The sequence below is a fragment of the Mercenaria mercenaria genome, chromosome 3, assembly GCF_021730395.1.
Source record: "Mercenaria mercenaria strain notata chromosome 3, MADL_Memer_1, whole genome shotgun sequence".
NCBI lineage: Eukaryota > Metazoa > Mollusca > Bivalvia > Venerida > Veneridae > Mercenaria > Mercenaria mercenaria.
This window is the reverse complement of record NC_069363.1, coordinates 51,844,509-51,851,823: the sequence shown is the minus strand read 5'-3', so window position 1 is coordinate 51,851,823 and position 7,315 is coordinate 51,844,509. Positions and strand designations below refer to the sequence as shown.

Here is a 7,315-nt window from a genome sequence, read left to right as displayed (position 1 = left end):
TTCTCAGTAACTAGGTGGTAGAATTTTATGAAACATGAAAGAAATATGAACCAACCTACTGCGATGATGCCCGTCAAGTTTTTTTTTTGGATTGGTCAATTCCCCTTAGAGTTATTGCCTTTGATTAAATGAAAAAATCCACGTCTGCTGCCATTTCTCAGTAACAAGCTGGTAGAATTTCATGAAACTTGAAATAAATATGAACCAACATACTTCGATGATGTCTGTCATTTATTTTTTCAATTGGTCAATTTTCCTTAGAGTTATTGCCCTTTAATTGTTTGAAAATCTACATATTTGTATATAACAAACCAAACAATTGGTAGAATTTCAGAAACCTTCTTTCATTCTTTTCCTTGAACATTTATTATAAACATGTGATGTTGTGTACCCACACCTGATCACCACCTTGCCTTGGTCACACCCCCTCCCCTCCCCACTCTAAAAAAAATTCTTTCCTTATTATTTTTTCAAACCCATGAATATTTATCAACATGCAAAGCTGTACTGTTCCCCCACCTCACTCCATTCCACCCAGTCATGCCCATCACCCCGATCATGCATCACCCCCCGCCCCCCATTTTCTTTTTTTTTCATTTTTAATTTTCCATCAATATTTCAATATAATCAACAACGATGATCAATGACAATACCAGTCACAAAATGTAAATATAAATGTAGAAAATTGTGTCAAGACATGTGAACCAAATCTCATTGCGCTTATTTATACATATTGCGTCGTTTAAACTGTGTGAAACATTTTTATTTATTTTCCGGCTCCGAAACAATGTATTTATCTCATTTTTATCTTTCATTTACAAACTGAATAAACTATTGTCTTTCTATGACTAGAAAATGAACATATTTTTAAGTTAAATTGTTCCCTAATCTATTTAAGCTGTCTGAAAAGATTTAAGAACAAGCGTTTTGTATTGTTTCCATTCTTAAGTTAGAGAAGAAGATATAAGTTCTTTGCAGTACAGTTTGGTGGTCGAGGATAAAAGGACATTTACGGGATAATTTGGTAAATGGTGAGCACTGCTTTTATTTTTTTTCATATTCGTTCGTCTGTTTGATCTGTTTAGTAATTAAGCAATGATTCCCTTTTTTAACATGGTGTGAATAAACTTGTATCCAGTATGGTATTAAATTATTGAAAAGAAAAAACATTTAACTTGACACATTTTACTAAATGAATTAAATCATTTCATTACTGAAAAGACGTAACTTTATTCAAATATCATCTTCTCAAAGGTACAGTAAATTGAACCCCCCCCCCCCCGCACCCCCCAAAAAAGAAGCTTTTTCATTCAAGTAGAAATTTGATATAAAATCTGCAATATATCGTGTCAGTCAATGATCAGATGTACTTTTAAAAACGATAATTGAAAATGTGTCAGCTTGTAGCAGTGAACACAATACCCAACTTAATAGTCAATGCCAAACTTTTATATAGTGCTGCCTCACAGGAGACACGTATCATGATACCCCATTCAGTCACATTATACCAACATTGGACTGGGCAGTCCAAGATCTATCCTACTCATCTAGCGGGCAAACCTGATGACGTTACTCTCAATAAATGTTATACAGAATCAGACCGTTAGCATTAGCCGGCGAAGATGGAAGTTAACCGTGAAAACTTATCAGTTCAAAATAGGATTGGAATAAACACTGACTTTATACAGATGAACTATATTCACTTGTAGATGATAAGTATTTCTATGATCCATCTTCTATATTATAAACGAATAATTTCAACTTATATTAATTCATTTCTTATAACTTATTGTGTATATTTCAGTTAGCACTTTATTCAGAAAATACCTAAGTGAACTTTAGACTTTGTACATGAAGTCCAAGATGCTAACCGCAATTTGTTTGGCACTGATAACGGGATGCACTTTATCCATTACCGTTGCTGCGGATGATACCGTTATCAATGATACAATAAGTGGACAGACGCTTGTGGATCTGGGCCAGGAAGTCGACGAACCATTTCTGAAGCTGATTGGGAAAATCATCATAAAGCTTGAACAAAAAGTCAGTACGCGGAACGACGAAAGAGTGATAGAGGAAATATGTCGTTTACATAACTGTACAGACTGGAATGAATGGTCGCGGTGTGATACCCGAAAATTTGGAGAATTTGGAAGTCGAAACCGCAGCAGAACCTGTGGATTCAATACTATTCTTTGCAAAACCCATTCTGCACCCAAAGTTGAATTCGAGTCGGAGGTTTGTGAAAGCACTTGTCCGAATACTTATACCAAAACAAAACACGGTTTCTGTATCAAATTGTACTTAGACAAGAAAAACAGACATGACGCGGAGAAGGTGTGCCTGCATGATGGAGGACATCTTGTGAACATTGACTCTGCAACTAAAGTTCAGGACATTAACGAAACATTAACAAAACATTTTATTAACTACGATGGTGTTTGGATAGATGGCATTAGATCCGAAGGAAGTAAAGTGTGGAAGTACTCAGTTGAACCAACCGATGCGTCATTCACGTTTTGGGGAGTAAACGAGCCTGATCTCTTTGATAACGAACTCTGCAAGGTGTACTATTTTCATCCAACTCTCAAGCGATGGCGCTGGCATGACGGAGTTTGCTCACATATACGTTATTTCATATGCCAGATCATTACTCAGTAAAAGAATTTTTGCAAGAATAAGAGACCTGATTGACACACACAAAAAAGAAAACAACAATAAAAACAACAACAACAAAAAAATCAACGTTTTAATCATAAAGTAAAAACGGAGTCATTGGTGACAAACTTGCAGAAATGCAACGATAGTTGTTTTCTCGACATGGTAATCTTCGGATTTCAATATATTTAGGAAAGAAAAAGAAATAATTATGATTTTAAGAGTTTTGACTTTAAAAAAAAGCCTTTACCATTTGTCAGTAGTTAACGTGTAATTTATAATTGCGTGTTGCTTGATATTTCTGTAGTTTATCTGAATATTTTAATGAATCGTTTTAATGAATCGTATAGTAACATCTGTTGTGTTTTGTTACCGGTATTTTAATCTTATTTGGACAGGCATTCGGCGTATACTACGCAATAATCTGTTACAAAATCATCGGCGTGAAGTTGGCAGTACAGCAGTAGCAGCAGTTAACTGCTGCTACTGCCAGCAGTTACAGCAGTCAACTGCTCCTACTGCCAACAGTTATAGCAGTTAATAAGCTGTTACACTAGTTTGATGATGTTGATGACATAAAGTATTTTGTGTAAATAAAAACGTTCTACTTCTTTGCAATATACATCACATCAAGTAAATCCCTATATTAGTACATTCAGTGCATCTAAATGTTTCCTTTTTGTACCGTTATTTCAAGCACAAAATTGGAGAGAGGGGTGCACTACCTACCCCCGCCTCCCACCCACCCCTCCCCACTTCCTTGCTCCTACGCCTATGGTAAAGTTTGATGTAATTAAAATGAAAGTAGAAAAACGCGCGCTTTTCTAGATAGTTACATGTATGATCAATTATGGTTTCGTATTTGGCACGTTTTCTAATTAAAATGAGTACTTGTATTTTATAGGCATAGCATATATATTCAGTGAGATATATTTTAAGATTATTGACGTGAAGATAGGAATAAATATTAACAAACAGTTGCATGCTGTGGAATCGAATTTCCTGGCTCCGTAAAGACACTTAACTAGGTTTTAGGACTGCATCTATCGCATCATGTGTGTGTGTGTGTTCGGGTTTAACGTCTTTTTCAACATTTCTTTAGTCATATAAACGACGGTGTCTACTTGTAGCAGTGAGCACAATGCGCAACTTTATGGTGATGCCTCACTAGAATATCACGCCGTAGACACGTGACATGATATCCCACCCAGTCACATTATACTGACACGGGGCTGACCAGACCTAGCACTATCCTCTTAATGCTGATCGCCAAGCGAGGAAGCTGATAGTACCATATTTTACGTCTTTCGTATGACGCGGCCAGGGATCGAACCCAAGACCTTCCGCTCTCGAGGCGGACGCTCTACCACTAGGCTACCCAGGCGGTTCTATCGCATCATGTACATTTGGTAAAAGCGAGAAGTTTGGGGGTCCCCAGCTCCGCCCCAGACCTTGAGGTTTGGATCGGACCGGGTGGCCATTGTAGAGAGGGTTGTCCCCCACCAGGCACGGGTGGCCGCAATTCCGGGAAAACTCTTGTTTGGGAGAAACCCGGGTCGAGGTGTGAGGCGGGGGTGGGTCGGGGGTGGCCTAAAATCGTTCCAGCAGTTAATAGGAGGTCCCTATGGGATCTTGAGTTTGGGTTGAGACCGGGTGGCCGTTGTAGAGGGTGACGGTCTCTGGGTGGCCAGCATAGTGGCTATTCCGGGAAAACTCTTGTTTACTCGTGAGTGGGTCTCAAAGATGGTTTTAGGTCATTTTCGGAATTTTCCATTTTCTTCAGTTTGGGCGCCCCCAGCTCTGCCCCAGACCTTGAGTTTTGGATCGGACCGGGTGGCCATTGTAGAGAGGGTTGTCCCCCACCAGGCACGGGTGGCCGCCATTCCGTGAAAACTCTTGTTTGGGAGAAACCCGGGTCGAGGTAGGGCGGTTTTTGCCGGGAAAAGTCTTGTTTTGGGGAACTCGGGGTTGAAGCTTTCTTTTAAGAAATTGATACGAAACTGTTTAATGCTCTCGTTGTCTGTAACAAGAGGTTGTTAATTGCTGCCACAAACCATTTTACTTCTAGCAGTAACAGGAGCCTCTTAACTTGGTCGCTTTCATAAAACATGTTTATCTCTGGTAGTTACATGTAGAAAACTGATATACTGGTCTTATACGATGTTATTATTTGAATGCTGACAGTAACACAAAAAACTCGAAAACTCCTTTCATTGGTCATTTCACTGTTAGTAGTGACAGGAGTCTGGTACTAGTAACTGCTCTCATACACCTCTTAACTGCTGGCAGAAACATAAATGAGAATTGTAAATAATTTAACTGCTGGTATTACAAAATGTATAGGTGAATTTTAAACTATCTCGTATAAACCAGTTAACTGCTAGCAATAACAGATATAAACACCTAGTAAACTGCTCTCATAAATCATTAACATATATGTAACAGATAAATTGTTCTTAGCAATATTTAAATTCTAGCAATTACGAATATAGGAGACTGGTGAACGTTCTCATAAACAATTTAACTGCTGGCAGTAAAATGGTAAGAAAGATGACGATACTGCTCTTAGTAACATCATTCTATTGCTGGCATCATTAATTACCTGTAGTAACATAAACAGGAAACTGTATGAAGCGGATCGTAGAGACATCATGTAACTGTTGACAGTAACATCTATCTGACACTGATACCAGATATCGTCATTTAACTGATATAGGAAATATAAAAAACAACTCAAAAATTCGTATTTCAACAGCTTTCAATATCATATAGAAAACTCCAAAAACTGCAGTAAGTGACATCTATATGTGTCATTCTCATCATCTAACTGGTAATACAACTTTATGGATTGTTGTAACTGCTGGCAGAGCAGATAACTGGTGTTAGTACACACGATCAGTTGCTGTAACTGCTGGTAGATAACTGCTACACGCAATGAACTGCTGTAACTGCTGGCAGTAGGAGCAGTTTACTGTTGTAACTGCTGGCAGTAGGAGCAGTTAACTGCTGTAACTGCTGGCAGTAGCAGCAGTTAACTGCTCCTACTGCTGCTACTGCTGTACTGCCAACTTCACGCCGATTACAAAATCGGACATTTTATTGTTTTCATTAAGTCATCACAGATTTATTAACACGATAATGATGAATGAAAGGAGTTACAGCAAAAGAAACAAAAGAATAAATAATAATGTACATGTGCTTACATCCTCAGTCATACTAACTTAATTCCCCTGGGATCTTAACGGACATAATTCATTCAAATATTTTTATTTCTTGCACAGTGGTACCAAAATAAGGCACTTTTCAGGTGTTGTTATTCTATCATATATTTGTATCTTTAGTTACTTTAAAATAATGAAAATTTTACTGTGTCCTTTCGGGCTTAAAAATGTACAATACACTAGTGAGTAAACATTTAAAATATGTATTGAAAAACTTCAAGAAAAACCCCTATTGATATGTTTACTTCGTAGTTGTCCCAGTGTTTACAGAAGAAATTCCATCAGTGCTAGATATATAAGAAAAAACTTTATCATCGACTTCTTCTGATGAATTAGACGATAGGTATACACTAAACTATTGTCCCAGTGTTTACACTCACCCGGTCACCCCCGCTGTCCCCATCCCCCAACCCGCATCTCTTTCTTCTTAGAACTAGGATATTAACTGCAATATTTAATTGAATTTCTCATGTTGTAAAATTTGTGATATTAACACAAAAAGACTTATTCGCGAAGTAAAATTTATTTAAAACTTACACTCATTGTGTCGAATAAAATATTCAATCACAAATTAACTAAACTGATTAAATCATATACTTTAACCTTTTGATCACGATACCGCATGTTCACGTTACATGTCGTCTGCACATGACGCTACAACAACAACTTCGCAAAGAAGTTAATTATTCTTCAAAATCAGTGGAAATTAACCGTCTTAGAACGAATCAAATTTTTATTTTACAAAAATGAAATAAATACCATTCAAAAGACAAATTTATCGAGAGTAGGAAACCATTTGCATCTAAGCTTTCATATTACTGGTTTTATCCAAAAAATTACTTTTAAGAAACGCATGTGTGAGATTTTTACAAATTTTATATGGAAAATAGAAGGGGAAAGATGACGAAATGATGGCATTAAACATCATGTTAGGAACGAATCAAAAATAAAAATAAAATTTAATTTAAAAATACCGTGTGATGAATCAAATGTTGAACTTTGGTAATATTTTTGCAACTAAGGTTTCTTATTTTTAGTAATTTTGTTATTAAGTAAAATGTGTACATGCCCTTCTTATTTCTATATAGAAAATATGACCGTTATCGATTATTGGTCGGAGGAATATTCTTCGGTATGGAAGAAATTCCATCAGTGCTAGATATATAAGAAAAAACTTTATCATCGACTTCTTCTGATGAATTAGATGATAGATATACACTAAACTTCATTTGTAGCATCCTTGTTATGTCTTCTCTCAACTTTGTTCATACTGGCCCTGCTTGATACCATTTAGCGACTAACCAGAGCTAAAAATAGGAAAACCTGTAAGCAGCTTATTGTAATGAACTGCATGATAAATCTTCACCTTCCTTGGTCCCGCTTGACTGATGTGGGGGCTGCAACAGCTAAATGTAGAGAAAAAAACCTTTAATTTA

The 7,315-nt window shown here is 36.8% G+C and overlaps 1 long non-coding RNA gene across 1 annotated transcript; it reads left to right on the top strand.

Moving 5' to 3' along the window:
- Positions 1–807: 807 nt before the first annotated feature.
- LOC123523495 (uncharacterized) lies at positions 808–6,853 on the top strand. Its single transcript, XR_008370220.1, has 2 exons — positions 808–1,031; positions 1,805–6,853. It is a non-coding gene; the product is annotated as an uncharacterized LOC123523495 (long non-coding RNA).
- The last annotated feature ends 462 nt before the right edge of the window (positions 6,854–7,315 follow it).